At 45.6% G+C, this 16,138-nt stretch overlaps 1 protein-coding gene and 1 long non-coding RNA gene across 2 annotated transcripts in view; one reads left to right on the plus strand and one right to left on the minus strand.

Moving 5' to 3' along the window:
* Positions 1-3,508: 3,508 nt before the first annotated feature.
* Positions 3,509-4,556, minus strand: LOC122107427. The gene is made up of 2 exons (XR_006147352.1): positions 4,306-4,556; positions 3,509-4,218 (listed from the first exon to the last, which is right to left on the minus strand). It is a non-coding gene; the product is annotated as an uncharacterized LOC122107427 (long non-coding RNA).
* Positions 4,557-4,962: 406 nt separating this feature from the next.
* Positions 4,963-16,138, plus strand: part of Ino80d (INO80 complex subunit D) — a 57,224-nt gene continuing 46,048 nt past the window's right edge. The window contains exons 1-2 of the mRNA XM_042679141.1: positions 4,963-5,085; positions 14,765-14,865. The gene's annotated coding sequence lies outside the window, so the exon portion shown is untranslated. The remainder of the gene's footprint in view (positions 5,086-14,764; positions 14,866-16,138) is intronic.

Raw genomic sequence — 16,138 nt, forward strand, 5'->3', positions numbered from 1 at the left:
AGTGGTAGAGCACTAGCCTTGAGCTGAAGAGCTGAGGGACAGCGCTCAGGCCCAGAGTTCAAGCCCCACAACTGACACACACACACAAAGAATATTTATAAGTAGGTGGTCACTTTGCACAAAACTAAAATCATTATTATCTAAGATCCACTCAGTTGAAGAGGTGGGGACCTGTAAATCTCAGCATTTGGCAGGTGAGACAGGAGTTGAAAGCCAGCCTGAGCTACATACATAGTGAGACTTTGCCTCACTCAAAACAAAAACAAAGCTGGGCGTTCTTATTATGTATATATGTATCTTTCACAATCCATGAATGAGACTTTTTGTTTTTGTTTTTTTTGGGTCCAGTTGTGGGGCCTGAACTCTGGGCCTGAGCGCTGTCCCTCAGCTCTTCAGCTCAAGGCTAGCGCTCTACCACTTGAGCCACAGCGCCACTTCCGGCTTTTTCCTTTTTGCTTATTGGTGCTGAGGAATCGAACCCAGGGCCTCATGCATGCAAGGCAAGCACTCTACCACTGAGCCACCTTCCCAGCCCCCGAATGAGAGTTTTTGAATAAAGGATATGGTATTCTCCTAATAACTTCATTAAGCATATTTATAAGAAGCCAGGCACTGGTGGCTCACACCTGTAATCCTAGCTACTCAGAAGGCTGAATTCTGAGGATCATGGTTCAAAGCCAGCCCCAGCAGGAAAGTCCATGAGACTCTTATCTCCAATAAACCACTAGAAAACCGGAAGTGGCACTCTGGCTCAAGTGGTAGATCATTTGCCTTGAGCTGAAGAGCGCAGGGACAGCATTCAGGCCCAGAGTTCAAGCCCCACGACCGACAAAAATACAAAAACAAAAACAAAACCCCACCAATAAAGGTAAATCAATTAAAATTGGGGATAGTAAAAAAATAGGCAGGGCTGGGAAGGTGGCTCAGTGGTAGAGCGCTTGCCTTGCATGCATGAGGCCCTGGGTTCGATTCCTTAGCAAACCACATAAGCAAAAAGAAAAAACCCGGAAGTGGTGCTGTGGCTCAAGTGGTAGAGCACTAGCCTTGAGCTGAAGAGCTGAGGGACAGCGCCCATGCCCAGAGTTCAGGCCCCACAACCGGACCTCCCCCACCCCCCAAAAAAGGCAAATATGCTGGGTCCCAGTGACTCATGCCTATAATCCTAGTTATTCAGGAGGCTGAGATTGAGGATTGTAGTTTGAAGCCAACCTGGGCAGAAAGCCCATGAGACTTTTCATATCCAGTTAAATACCAAAAAAGCCAGAGATAGAGTTGTGCTAGCCTTGAGCACAAAAACTCAGGATCAGTGCGCAGGCCTTGAGTTCAAGCCCCAAGACCAGCACAAAAATAAAATTAAAAAAAATTCAAATATTTCCTATTTTAACTAAAGACCAAACCACTATTTACAACATTAAAGCATAATAGAATAAACAAGCTATTGACACTACCACTCACATTCACTGTGAGGAAAAGACTATTAATCAGAGTGCATTTCAACAGACAAATTTATTTATATTTGTTTTCTCCCAAACACATGATAGATTTGAAAGCAAGTCCAGATACCAATAATGAATGACGAGAGCTTCAATAGCTTGCCATCACAATTTGCTTTATCGGAGGAAGGGGAATTTAGCTCATATGCCTAGCAAGCTGGAGGCTCCGGATTCAATTCCTAGAAATGCTACAAATAACAGACCCTAGCACCTGTGGACATACAACAGAACAGCACTGTGGCAGGCACTCCAAAAACTACTCAGCAGAAGAACTCAAAATCTGGCTGGCAAAATTTTGGGTTAATAAATTTCACTCAACTAGGGAAGACAACTACCTTAAGTGTATTGAAAGAAAGAAGAAACTGGGCACTGGTGGCTCATGACTATAATCCCAGCTACTCAGAAGACTGAGATCTGTGGATCAAGATTAGAAACCAGCTCAGTCAAAAAAAGTCTGTGATGGGGCTGGGAAGGTAGCTTAGTGGTAGAGGCTTGCTTTGCATGCATGAGGCTCTGGGTTTGATTCCTCAGCACCACATAAGCAGAAAAAGACAAAAGTGGTGCTGTGGCTCAAGTGGTAGAGTGCTAGCCTTGAGCTGAAGAGCTGAGGGACAGTGCCCAGGCCCAGCGTTCAGGCCCCTCGACAGACCAAAAAAGAAAGTCTGTGAGATGCTTATCTCCAATTAACCAGCAAAAAGTTAGAAGGGGTTGTGGCAACATGATAGAGCACCAGCCTTGAGTGAAAAAGCTGAGATAGTGCCCAGACCCTAAGTTCAAGCCCAATACCAGCATGAGAAAGAAAACAAAAACAAAAAGAAGGAAGAAAACTGGGGGCTGATGAGAAAACACGCATAAAATATCTAGCAAGTTTACCAAGATACATTAGGTAGTATATAATATATACTTATGAAGCTTCCGTATGAAGCTCTGTAAGTAGAGAAAAGCACTGAAATAACTGCAGCTTAGCCTTATCCCCAGACATCATGCAAACAAGTTGTTTTGGTGACAAGAGGGACCGAATCAAAAGATTCAGTCACTTAATTAATTCACACAAATTGCACACAAATGCATCTTAATTTCTGGAAACATCTAAAACATATCCATATTGTTATGTCATCTACAAGGAAAAACAAGTTGACAGCAACAGTTTTCAAGACCTCTAGAGAATTAAATCATGGAAAGTGATTTCTACTGCCTTTATCTCCTAACGTTGCATCTGACACGTACATGACATAAATTCACCTTAAACATTATGACAACTTCTAAATTAGAAACTCAAAAGAGACTTTTTAAAAAAGTGGAGTCACCTTCTAAATGCTTTATAATAAATTTTAAATGAGTCTAAGGAATCAACACACTAATATGACAAATCCATTCCCACTAGCTTAGCCAATTTCCGTCAAAAAATAACTTGCAGTACAAGGTTCAACTCCTCCTTCCTTGAGCAATACAAAGTAAGTCTAATATTCTTCTCTTTCATTATAACATAGAAAAATGTCTGTGCAGTTATTCTCCTCCAATACTTAGAACTGCTGTCACTTCTCAGTTTAATCCCATTTATTTCATTAAGAAAAGCAAATCCTTATTTAAAAAAGTAAAAAAAAAAGTAAACCATGACACTCACTGCAATCTATGAAAAGTAATTTAACAGGCTGGCAGCACATTGGAAACTGAACTAATGAAACCTCTAGCAAAAATAAACACTTCCTAATTCTGTGTCACAGGAAGCCAAAACAACTAACACGTGTTACATACCAGAGATCCAAACCTTAAAGAAGCTATATAAATAAATTTATTTAAAAGTGCATAAATGCCTACGTGCAATTCTTAATAAGCCATTTTACTTATAGAAAACCCAAAGCATCTTTTCAATCTGTTTACAGCATCCTTTCCACATGGGTAGACCATTAACAGAATTAAAGTTATTTTCAGAAACGTGGTCAGCTACTGACAGGGAGTCTAAACACACAGTGCTTTTATTTGCACACTGAAAAATGAACAGCTTGTAAGATGCCTTTCAGGACAGTCAATAGGTTTTATTTACATTGCTTTGAGAAAAGAAGACAAAAGATAGCTCTTCACAATGGACTCGCTGCAATCTCAATTTGGAGGATAAGAAGCAACAGAAAACTTTAAAATGAAATGAAAGCCGAACTTCCACGTCCAACAACCTAAATAAGTAGACAAAGTGACTGAGAAACTCTCTTGAAATCGAGATCTACAAACTGACCGCCAGACCCAGAACTCAGACACGTAATGGACAAATAGTAATAATAAGATTATTATGATTATTAACCTGAAAAAAAGGAAACCCACCCGAAATACCAACATGGGGGAAAACAACAACAAAACAGCAGTACCGTTAGACCTGTCTTGTGAAGATTTCATCAGAAGATGCAGAGAAAACACCCACCGCCCCCTCCCCCAATTTGGTGCAAATGCACACCCCAGTTTCTCATGCACACCCCAATTTCTTTCCTGCGGGTCCCCTGGGCGCCGGCGAAGGCTGCTCCAGAGACAAGAAGTGGGAAGGTGCACTTTCTTCGGGGGGCGCGTGCACTCTCCTCCCCCCGGCCCCCCTCTCCGGTGCCTCCAAGATGGTAGGCAGGTTGTCGTTCCGCAGGCCGAGGAGCGGCTCTCTGGTGTTATGTCCCCGCGGTGCCGGTAGTGGTGCTGTAGGAGGCTGCTCCTCTTCTTGGGCAGCCCGGCAGCCCTGCCTTCTTGGCTGGAGAGTATATTCAGGGATTTCCCCTTAATAATCACCGACCCCGGGAGCACTTTTTAGTTTCCAAAATAAAAATATGATCCTCACCCCTCTTACTTGACAGGGAAAGGCTCTCGCCGCAGCCCAGGGGGAAGCGGTAGCAGCAGGAGCCGGGCTTCCTAGTTCACTGCCAGCGCCTCTCACTCTGATCTGTCAGCCCAGCCGAGGGAAAAGGGGGGAAGGAGGGAGGGGAGGAAAAAAAAAAAAAAAAAAAGCAGCTGAAAGGTAAGCAGAGGCGGCCCCAGGCCCGGCCCACATCCCCGGGCTCCCGTAGGGCGGCGGGCTGGGCCGCGCAAGCAGGGCGGGCGGCGAGCGCGCTTACGTGAGGCCGGGGATTCGCCGGCCCACGCCAGGCCCGGGGCGGAGAATGAAAGGGTGAGTGGGGCCGGCGCTGGGGTGGCGGGGGCCCGGGGACCTGGGGGCCTGAGGGGCGTCCGCCGGCAGCCACGGCGGGGGGTCCAGCGGGGCGGGAGTGTGTGTGTGTGCGGGGGTTGGAGGGGGGTGAACGGCGCGGCCTGCGCGGGCCGGGGTGAGGGGGTGTGCGGCGGGAAGGGGGGCGCCGGGCTAGGCCTCGGGCCGGCGGGCCCCGCGGCGGCCGCGCCCTGCCCCCCCCCACTCCGCACCCTGGGCCTCCCGCGCCGCCTGGGGTCTCCCGGGGCCTTAGGGCGGGACGGCGGCGCTGCGGGGCCGGATCGTGCGCTGACCCCGAGGCTCTCCCGCGGGGCGGCAGGCCCGGGCTGCCGGGACAGGGGCGTCAGGCCTAGGAGCGGGGCATGGGCGGCCGCCCCCCGTTCCCGTGGGTGTCTCGCAAACGCCCCCCGGATTCTGGTAACAGTTGAATTTATGACCCCCCCCCCCCCACTGGTTTGGCGCTCGGGGCGGCCGGGCCGGGGCGGGGCGGGCGGGAGGCCTGGCGGGCGTGGGGTGGGGTGGAGGGGCGGTGAGGAGTCAGGTGCAGCCGCGGCCCGGAAAGTTTCCTTTTAGGCCTGAATTGGGGGCTGTCCTCTCTTGGAGGAGCCCGGTTCCCAGCGCCCGGGACCCCCCCCCCCCCCCCAGGGCACCGGGGGCGAGCACTCGGCTATTTTGAAACTCTTTACCAGTTCCTGCCCGTGGAAGGTACTCCGCCCCTGCGCCCCGCGCCCGCGCCCCACCCCGGCTCCCCGGAGCCCCTTTCGGGGTTGCAAACTCCAGCCCGGTTCCCCCGAAAGCCCCAGGCCCGGGGAAAAGCCTTCTCTTCCGGGTTGGAAAAGTTTTCCGGGGATTTCTTTTCTCTCTCTCAGCGGTCTGAGTTAGTGCCTGGGCGTTTGGGGGTGGGGGGGGGGGTGAGGAGGAGGTGGCCCAGGTGCTGCTGCTCCTACCCGGTCTCGGCCCCTCGCTTGTTATGTTTTGCCTTTTCTCTCACAAACCGGGGCGCGGTGTTTTCGGATCCTCGCGTCCCTTTCCCTCCCCCCCTTTCCCCCTCCCCCCCAACTCAAACCCCCGGATTCTTTTACCCGCCCCCCCCTCGGATAGCGCCGACGTGGGGAGCAGCGGGGCCGCCTGGCGAGGGGCCGGCCCGGCCGCTTCGCGGCAGCCCCCCCCCCCCCCCACGGAGGAGGGTTCCCCCTCTTGTTGGGTCACTGTCCGGGAAACCCGACCCAGGAACTAAATCAACCCCTCGGGGACACCTCGGTTGTCAGGATACCAGGAAAGCCTTCGGAGGGAGGGAGGGAGGGGGGACAGGTGGGCAGGGCAGCCCGAGCCTGGCGTGAGGGAGGGTCAGGGGCCTTCTCTTCATTCTCATGCTAGTTATTTAGGTTTGCGTTCTAGTCTCACGTTGCACCCTAGAAATAGAAAAAAAGGGGGGGGGGATTTAAAGGACACTTAAACTTGGGATTGTTACAGCTCAGATGGGTCTGTGTGGGAAAAGCTTTCTGAGAACTGGAACCGAACTATGTTTTGATTGGGGGGTTTGCTTCCCCTGCCCCCCCCCACCCCGTGGACAGAATTCATTTTGTTGTTGTTGTGCTTTTCTGATGTCATGAGCTCTGAAAAGTTTCTTTTTTCATTTTCTTTTTTTTTTCCCCTTTCTTTCTTGTTTCATATGTAGTAAACTTAAAATTTCTTAATCTAGATTACCCACTTCTCCTGGACAGGATATTTCCTGTGGCTACAACTTAACCTCCTCCTGGTGATTCTTTAGGGTTGAAGTTGAAATGTTAATGGACTGTACCACCCTCCCCCAGCACCAGGGTGGCCTGTTGAGAGAGGCTATTAATCTTTATCATTTCCTCCCCCCCCCCATTTCTCTTTAGTAAGCTTGAGGTCGTGTATGTTGTGTGTGTGTGTGTCCATGTGTATGTATGTTTATATGTGTGTGTGTCCTATGTCCTGCTCCTCTCAGGGTTGGAGATTAAAGGGGAGTTACACACTGACCACTCAGCCTGCAGGGTACTGTGAACTGAAAATCCTGTCACTTGCAGAGCTGTGTGTAACCCAGTAGCTGGTCAATGCTGACTTCTGTCTTGTCTGAGGTCCCTTATGAGATTGCTTACCAAGTGTGTCTGTCTTTTCCTTCTATTTAAAATAAAACTGTTTCTCTACTATGATAGATAACAGGACATTTAGCATTTTGTTTCAGAAATATTGGTATTGAAGGTTGTATGGATTTATTTCAAAATGCAAAAGATGTTTATTGGTTGTCTTAACTTTATTGATGAATTGAAATTGCTTATTGATGTTGCTTTTTTAAAAATATAAACAGGCTTACTTCTGTTATAGTTGGTCTTTATATTTTAAGGGATGCTAAACAGAAATTACATCATTCCGAGTCTCTTTTCCAATAATGTTTTAAGGATGGAAAGAAATCGTATCATTACCTCATAGTTTGGTATTTTAAGGTACTTTATTAACTTCGTATTCTTAAACTTTCAAAAACTACATATGTACAATGCCTGGGCATGGCAGTTTAGGCCTGTAAGCCTAGCACTTGCTTACCTAGCATTCATGAAGCCCTGGGTTTGATTCCTCAGTACCACATAGACACAGAAAAAGCCAGAAGTGGTGCTCAAGCGCTAGCCTTGAGCTAAAGCTCAGGGACAGTGTTCAGACCCTGAGTTCAAGCCTCAGGACTGGCAAAAAAAAAAGTGAAGTAAATTTCTGAGGGTATATACTTTTTTTTTTTTTTTTTTGGGTCCGGTCATGGGGCCTGAACTCTGGGCTTGGGTGCTGTCCCTCAGCTCTTCAGCTCAAGACTAGTGCTCTACCACTTGAGCCACAGCGCCACTTCTGGCTTTTTTCTTATGTGGTGCTGAGGAATCGAACCCAGGGCCTCAGGCATGCATGGCAAGCGCTCTACCACTGAGCCAACTTCCCAGCCCCGGTATATACTTTTTTTAGTACCAAATTTTAAAATAGGTGTTGATGAATCTGAAATAATCAAGTTTCCTTTCCTATGAAAGAAGTTTGTAAGTTATAGTGTGACCTTTTGTGTGTGTGTGTATATGTGTGTATGTATGTGCATGCCTGTACTAGAGCTTGAACTCAGTACCTGGGTGTTAGCCCTTATTTTTTCTGCTCAAGGCTTGTTACTCTACCAATGTCCATCATCAGATCTTAGCCTCCCGAGTAGCTAGGATCACAGGTGTGAGCCACTGCTACCTGGTCATATTGCTACCATTTTTAGAGGAATAAAACTTTATATAGAAAAAAAATTTGAACTGTGAACACTCAAAGTTGAAAATGCCATTTAAAAATAAATGCTTTTCCATTCATTCTTAGACCTGAAATGCGCCTCAGAATTCTAGCTCTCACTACCCTGGTTTGGAATAGTGGTACCAAGGCTAATGAAAGGCTGTTGGCTATTTCTGTCTGTGTACAGTTGGCCTTTAAACTGGTAAGGCAGTGAGTGAACAGATGATCTTTGGAAGCCACAAAGCAGACACTCCACTGCAGATATTGTAGCCATGTCCATTTATGCTAATAGAACTGTGTCCTCACACTGTAATAGTGCTACTTCCCCACTTCCCACTGTATACAGTGTGAGTGTGTCCCTGACTTTACAGTCTCTTTTAGACAATTATCCTAACTAACCATTTTGAGATATTTGAGGATAAACCCAATTTAAATATTTAGGCCTTTTTCTTTTCCCTCTTTCACTTAGGGTTAGAGACTACTTGGTTCTTTCCTTGTTCTGTTTTAGTTTTTGTTTTTTGTTTTTAATAATGTTGAAGCTTTAACCCAGGGCCTTGGGCATGTGTAGCAAGTGTTTTGCCATTGAGCTACATTCCCAGTCTAGAACTGATTTTTTTTTTTTTTTTTGATTGGTAGAGGTGCTTGAACTCAGGGTTTGAGCCCTGTCCCTGAGCTCTTTTGCTCAAGGCTAGCACTCTATCACTTTGAACCACAGTGCCACTTCTAGATTTCTGGTAGTTATTTGGAGATAGGAGTCTCACAGACTTTTCTGCCTGGACTGGCTTTGAACCATGATCCTCAGATCTCAACCTCCTGAGTAGCTGGGATTACAGATGTGAGCCATCTGCTCCTGGCTAGAACTGAGTTTTGATGAAATATCTGTCATCACATTCCCATCAGGCCTTGGGGTCCGATTCCAGATCTCCACGGGGCCTTTTGCTTAATTTTTACTTTCTTTATCTGGAAATGGAGATAGAAGTCTTTGATGTAAACCCTAAGTGGGTAGAAAATGTTAATTCCCTTAGCATATTTCTCCATTTGTAATAGCACCATGAAAATACAATTTGTCTTAATGATTTGTTTGCTTTTTTTTGTAACTAAAAATAATATAGGCTCATACTATCTTTTGAGACTAGACCTGTTTATCTCACTCAGGATACTGTTAATTTTTCAGTTTGGTTTGTGTTTGTGTGAATATATGTATATAGCACAAACAAGCTAACACTTCCCTCTGTAACTATAGTTTTATAGGTTTTAACTGGTTAAAAGCAGGGGCTCTGGACTCATACTGGTCTTGGATCCTAGTTACATGACATTGGACAATTAAAATTAATCTAATTAAGCATCCATTTATTCATCTGTGAAAGAGATTGATATTAATGTCTACTTCATGGAATTGCTGGGAACTTAAATGAGGATTGCATATCAAGCCGTTAGAATGTTTCCAGGTATATAACTGTCTTCTCTGCTTTCCTTTGGCTTAGCTCCCTCCTCTACTCTCGCCGGTGCTCTGCAACTTGAGCCACACCTGTATTTCTGACATTTTGCTGGAGTCTCTAAGATTTGTCTGGCAAGGATGGCTTTGAACAGAACTGATCCTCTTCTAGGATCTCAGCCTTCTGAATAGCTAGGATTACAGACATGAGCCACCAGTGATAGCTAAACTTTTATTTATGTATGTATGTATTTATTTATTAAGGTACTCATCCTGGGGCTTGAACTCAGGGCCTATGCACTGTTCCTGAGCTTCTTTTTGCTCAAGGCTAGAGCTCTGCCATTTGAGCCACAGTGCCATTCCATCTTTTTGGGCAATTTAGTGGAGATAGTGCCTCACAGACTTTTCCTGCCTAAGCTGGCTTCAAACCTCAATCCTCATATCTCAGTCTCCTGAGTAGCTAGGATTACAGGTATGAGCCTCTGGCGCCCAGCTTATTTTGTTGCTAGTACTGGTACAAGAACTCAGAGCCACACTCAATTTGCTTTCTGCCATTTTAGTCACACCTTTAGCTCTGATGTGTGTGTGTGTGTGTGTGTGTGTGTGTGTGCGCGCGCGCGCACGCGCATGTGTGTGCGCGTGTGTGCATGCGCGTGCGTGCACGCCAGTCCTGGGACTTGAACTGTGGGCCTGAGAGCTGTCCCTGAGCTTCTTTGACTCAAGGCAAGCACTCCACTAGAGCTACAGTACCACTTAGGGCTTTTTCTGGAGATTAGAGTCTCATGGATTTTCCTGCCCTGGCTGGCTTTGAGCCATAATCCTCAGATTTCCACTTCCTGATTAGCTAGAATTACAAGCCTGAGCCACCAGCAATGGGTTAGTTCTGATCAGCTTTTTGTATGTGCTGGACTGGAGTTTAAAATCAGAGCCTAGGCACTGTCCCTGAACATATTTTTCTCAAGGATAGACCCTACCACTTGAGCCACACCTCTACATCTGGCTTTTTCAAGAGTCTAGGACTTTCCTGCCCTGGCTGGCTTGAATCCTCAGATTTCAGCCTCCTGAGTAACTAAGAAAGATTATAGACATGAGCTGCCAGTGCCTGGCTTGATTTATATTCTTTTTTTTTGTTGTTGTTAGTTGTGGTCTTGAACTCAGGACCTAGGCACTGTCCCTGAACTTTTTTGCTCTAGGCCAGTGCTCTACCACTTTGAGTCCCAGTACCACTTCTGATTTTCTTTTCTTTTTTCTTTTTTTGGGGTCGGTCATGGGGCTTGAACTCTGGGCCTGGGTGCTGTCCCTCATCTCTTCAGCTCAAGGCGCCACTTCTGGTTTTTCTCAATGGTTTATTGGAGATAAGAGTTTCAAGAACTTTCCTGCCTGGGCTGGCTTTGAACCGAGATCCTCAGATCTCAGCCTCCTAAGTAGCTAGGATTACAGGCATGAGCCACTAGTGCCCAGCCCACTTCTGGTTTTCTAGTAGTTAATTGGAGATAAAAGTCTCAAAGACTTTCCTGCCCGGGCTGGCTTTTAATCTCAATTCTCAGATCTCTACCTCCTCAGTAGCTAAGATGACAGGCGTGAGCCACCAGTGCCTGACTAATTTTTAATATTCTTGATATGAGGGGCTGGGAAGGTGGCTCAGTGGTAAAGCGCTTGCCTTGCTTGCTTGAGGCCCTGGGTTCGATTCCTCAGCATCCATAAGCAAAAAAAAAACCAGCCGGAAGTGGTGCTGTGGCTCAAGTGGTAGAGCGCTAGCCTTGAGCTGAAGAGCTGAGGGGCAGCTCCCAGGCTCAGAGTTCAGGCCCACGACCGGACCCAAAATAAAACAAAACAAATATTCTTGATATGAATTATTAATATATATATCCCCATCAAAGACCGAACCAAAAAAAAAAAAATAATGAGGACTAGCCAAGTGCCGGTGGCTCACGCCTGTAATCCTAGCTACTCAGGAGTCTGAGATCTGAGGATCATGGTTCAAAGCCAGCCGGGGCAGAAAAGTCTGTGAGACTCTTATCTCCAGTAAACCACTAGAAAACCGGAAGTGGTGCTGTGGCTCAAGTGGTAGAGTGCTCACCTTGAGCTGAAGAGCACAGGGACAGCGCCCAAGTCCAGAATTCAAGCCCTACGACTGACAAAAATAAATAAATAAATAAATAAATAAAATAAAATATTGAGGACTGAACTCAGGGCTTCCCACTCATAGCAAGTAGCTCTACTTGTGGGATATATCCCAGCCTGGCATTATAGGCATGAACCACAATGCCTTGGCTGCCTTTTAAGACTCTTTGAAAGCGTGAGTAGTTTGTGGCCTTGGTAGGCTCACTTAAGAACCTACTTGAGAAGATGGTAGGGACCTTTGAGTTAGAGCTGATCCATTCTTTCTCTTATCAATGCTGAGACACTTTCTCTACCCTGTACAGTTTTTAGTTTAGTGATTTTAAGGGGTGGGTTAGCCTAGGGGAAGAAACCTATTTTTTCACTCTGGCCTGGGGACAGGCCCTAAGGCAGGGCTTTGCTAAGGAGGATTCTGCCCTAAGCAGATGGGAGGAGTTAGGTATTCCTGGAGGTGGGACCTGCTTGTAGGAATAAATACCTGGGGACAAAAGAGTGTTCTGTGTTGCAAATTGTGATTCTGGGTGGCCTTGGGTAGGGGCAGTTTTTGAGTTTTGAAGCTAGAATGCCTGTCGGACCACATGTTTTTGCACTAGATCTTAGATTTGTTCAGAATTTATGAGGAGACCTTTAAGGCCTTTGGCCAGGTAAATTATTTAAAATTTAGAGGATTTTGAATTTTATAAAAGGTGGAATAAAGGAGATCAGAACTGGAGTCTGCTAGTGAGAGTGAGGAGGAGGGTTTGACTGAGGTGGAGAGGAAGAGAAGAGGCTGGTGGAGAAGGTAAGCAGGCCTTAGGTTGGCCACGTGGAGATGTGGGGTGGCACTTAATGAACACTGGCAATTTTTTTTCTTTCTTTTTGACTTTTTTTTTTTGTCTCAGTACAGGGGCTGGAACTCAATGCCTAGTCACTTTTCAGCTTTTTCCACTTAAGGTTGGCACTCTACCACTTGAGCCACATCTCCATTTCCAGCCTCTCCCCTCTCCCCCCAGTTTATTGGAGATAGTTTCACAGACATTTCTGCCCGAGTTGGCCTCCACCCTTGATCCTCATATCTCAGCTTCCTGAGTGGCTAGGATTACAGGCGTGAGCCACCAGTGCCGGAGAGGGAGGGAGGGACGGACAGAGCAGGGAGAGGGTGTGTGTGTGTGTGTGTGTGTGTGTGTGTGTGTGTGTGTGTGTGTGTGTGTGTGTGTGTGTGTGTGTGTGTGTGTGTGTGTGTGTGTGTGTGTGTGTGTGTGTGTGTGTGTGTGTGTGTGTGTGTGTGTGTGTGTGTGTGTGTGTGTGTGTGTGTGTGTGACGGACAGAGCAGGGAGAGGGTGTGTGTGTGTGTGTCTGTGTGTGTGTCTGTGTGTCTGTGTGTGTGTCTGTGTGTCTGTCTGTGTGTGTCTGTGTCTGTGTGTCTATGTGTGTGTGGACTTAAGGCCTGCTTGCTGGCCCTGAGCTTTTTGGCTTCAGGCTAGCACTCTAACCTCTTGGGCCACAGCTCTCACTTCTCTCAACATTTTCAAACATTGTTCAAATCCTGAGTAGTAACCTTTAGGGTGAACAGAGTAATAATGACAAGAAAGCCCATGGAGATGTTATCTTTGACATTCGGTGTTTGTATGTAATTTAATTGCTGCTGTCTCATAATTTGATCTTGTTTAGAAACTTCAATTGGCTGCTGATGTGAAAATGTTAAGGGATTCTGTGTCAAGTTTTGGATTTTTAAATCTTTTGGAACTTTGGAGTCTGGAAATCTTAGGTCTTTCTTTCCTTTAAAAAATTTTAATTACACTGACTTGCTTAAACTTGTTGGAGTCAACGCTTTTAGATGAACAAAATTTATAAAGGTCTGCCCCTGGCCTACTCCTGTGGCTCCTACTCCTGTAGGTATTCCTGTAAAGCACAATTAGAAGAACCTTGAAGGAAACTTGACCCGTGTGAGTCCTAGAGAGCTGGGTTAGGGGCCTGTCTTAAATAGTGGAAGGCCTGCCTTGAGTTCAAGCCTCAGTTCTATCAAAAAATGGAGAGAGAGAGAAAGAAAAAAGACACCAATGATTGAGCTGTGAGGAAGAAGGGATTTTCAAGTAGAGAAAGTTGTCTACAGTTGCCTTGCTACAACAAGGCCTGGAAGCCAGAGGGGAAAAGTGTATTGAGGAATTTAATAACAAAGACACAATTAGTTTCAGATTTTTAGAACAAAAGAACTTTGAGGAGTATGACCTACAACTTAGTTTTTCTTCTTTTGTGTCAAGCAAGGTACTGTTTTGTGATAGTAGGGTCTGGCTGGATGAATTGAGAGAGCATTTGGTTGAAAAGGATGTTAATTTGAGGTAATAAATGTTCTAATCAAATCAAATACTATTCTTCTACGTGTTGGTGTTAGTGGGGTTCAAATCTAATGGCCTCACAAAGACTATGAAAGCTGTCCACCACCAAATCATACCTACTCCAGTTCTACTAGTATATTTTCCATTATAAGAACATCAGGGCTGGGAAGTTGACTCAGTGGTAGAGTGCTTGCCTTGCATGCCTGAGGCCCTGGGTTTGATTCCTCAGCACCACATAAGCAAAAAGAAAAAAGCCGGAAGTGACGCTGTGGCTCAAGGGGTAGAGTGCTAGCCTTGAGCTGAAGAGCTGAGGGACAGTGCCCAGGCCCAGAGTTCAGGTCATATGACTGACAAAAGAAGAAAGAAAGCTGGGCGCTGGTGGCTCACGCCTGTAATCCTAGCTACTCAGGAGGTTGAGATCTGAGGATGGAGGTTCAAAGCCATACCAGGCAGGAAAGTCCGTGGAACTCTTCTCTCCAATAAACCACCAGAAAACCGAAAGTGACGCTGTAGCTCAAGTGATAGAGCACTAGCCTTGAGGTGAAGAGCTGAGGGACAGCGCTCAGGCCCAGAGTTCAAGCCCCACGACTGACAAAAAAAAAAAAAAAAAAAAACAAAGAAAGAACTTCAGTATATAACTTCTGTATAGAAAATATTTTTAATGTAGATTGAAGGAAAGAATTCTCTGGGAGTTCTGTAGCTAGGCCTAAGAAGGTGGAGTCCTTCAATTAATGGAGATTACATTGTACCATTCAGACAACCACTAGCAGACTGTGTTTTTAGCCCTGTAGAGTTTAGATTAAAATGATAATACTAATAAGCTGCAACTTACTTTTTCTAATAGTAGTGAACGGAGTGATTATTACATGCTGGGTACCATGCTAAGCTCAATTCATGAAATACCTAATTTAATGCTCCTAAGCAAGTAAATGAGGTGCATACAGTTATAATCTTCCTTTCACAGATGAGAAAATTTACCAGACTTGAGTCCCATCTGATTTCTACCAGAGCCAATGAGTGATCTTTACTGCTGCATGAACTATCTGTACCTTTCTAATAAATCAGGTAAGGAACTTTAAATTACTGTCATTTAAGTTCATAATGCAACTTTTATTTGTCCAGTGCTGTTTGAAGCACAGTCTTTAGAATGTAACAGATATTTAAAAAGCATATTCTACTTTTAAGTATGTTAGTTTGAATAGTATTCTGAATATTACTAATATTTTTGAGTGGTAGGCAGGTTTTTTTCACTTTAGTTATTTATTTTTGGTGCCAATACTGAAGCTTGAACTCAGGGCCTGGGCAGTCTCTCTGACCTTTTTCCCCCCTCAAGGCTGGCATTCTACCACTTGAGCCACAGTTCTACTTCCATCTTTTTAGTGGTTAACTGAGTAAGAGTTTCATAGACTTTCCTGCCTGGGTTGGCTCTGAACCTCAATCCTCAGAGCTCAGCCTCTTGAGTATGATTAGCAGTGATAGCTTTCATTGTTTTTCTTTGTCTTTCAGTTCATGAATTGTCCATATTTACTTTTTAAATTTTTTTATTTTTATTTTTTGGTGCTGGTACAAGGACTTGAGCTCAGTGCTTAGTATTCATACTTGGCTTTTTAGCTTAAGGCTAGCTCTCTACCACTTGAGCTATACACCTTCACTTCAAGAGTCCTTGGGATTTGCCCCTGGCTGGCTTTGAACTACAATCCTCTGATCTCAGCCTCTTGAATAACTAGCATTACAGGCTTGAGCCACCAGCACCCTGGTTCAGAGTTTACTACTTTGATTGATGTGTACATTTTAGTTGTCCCACCCCCAACCTTGTTGTGCTGATTCTGGGGCTTGGATTCAGGGCCTGGGCTCTGTCCCTGAGCTTGTTTTGCTCAAGACTAGCTCTCTACTACTTGAGTCACAGCTCATTTGCAGCTTTTTTTGGGTAATTTATTGGAAATAAGTGTCATGGACTTTTTCTGCCAAGGCTGTCTTTGAACCATGATCCTAAAATACCAGCCTCCTGAGTAGGATTACAGGCATGAGCTATCAGTGTCTGGCTGGATGTTAGGTTTTTAAAATCAATTTAGTATTCTGTCTAGATAAATACATTTACCTTTTGCTGTATCAAGTTGTTTTTTTTTTTTTTTGTCGTGGGGCTTGAACTCTGGGCTTGGGCACTGTCCCTCAGCTCTTCAGCTCAAGGTGAGCGCTCTACCACTTGAGCCACAGCGCCACTTCTGGCTTTTTTTCTTTTTGCTTATGTGGTGCTGGGGAATCGAACCCAGGGCCTCATGCATGCAAGGCAAGCGCTCTACCACTGAGCCACCTTCCCAGCCCCTTCAAGTTGATTTTT

Source organism: Dipodomys spectabilis, unplaced genomic scaffold (assembly GCF_019054845.1).
Source record: "Dipodomys spectabilis isolate Male_0828 unplaced genomic scaffold, ASM1905484v1 ptg000051l, whole genome shotgun sequence".
In the NCBI taxonomy this organism is placed as follows: Eukaryota; Metazoa; Chordata; class Mammalia; order Rodentia; family Heteromyidae; genus Dipodomys; species Dipodomys spectabilis.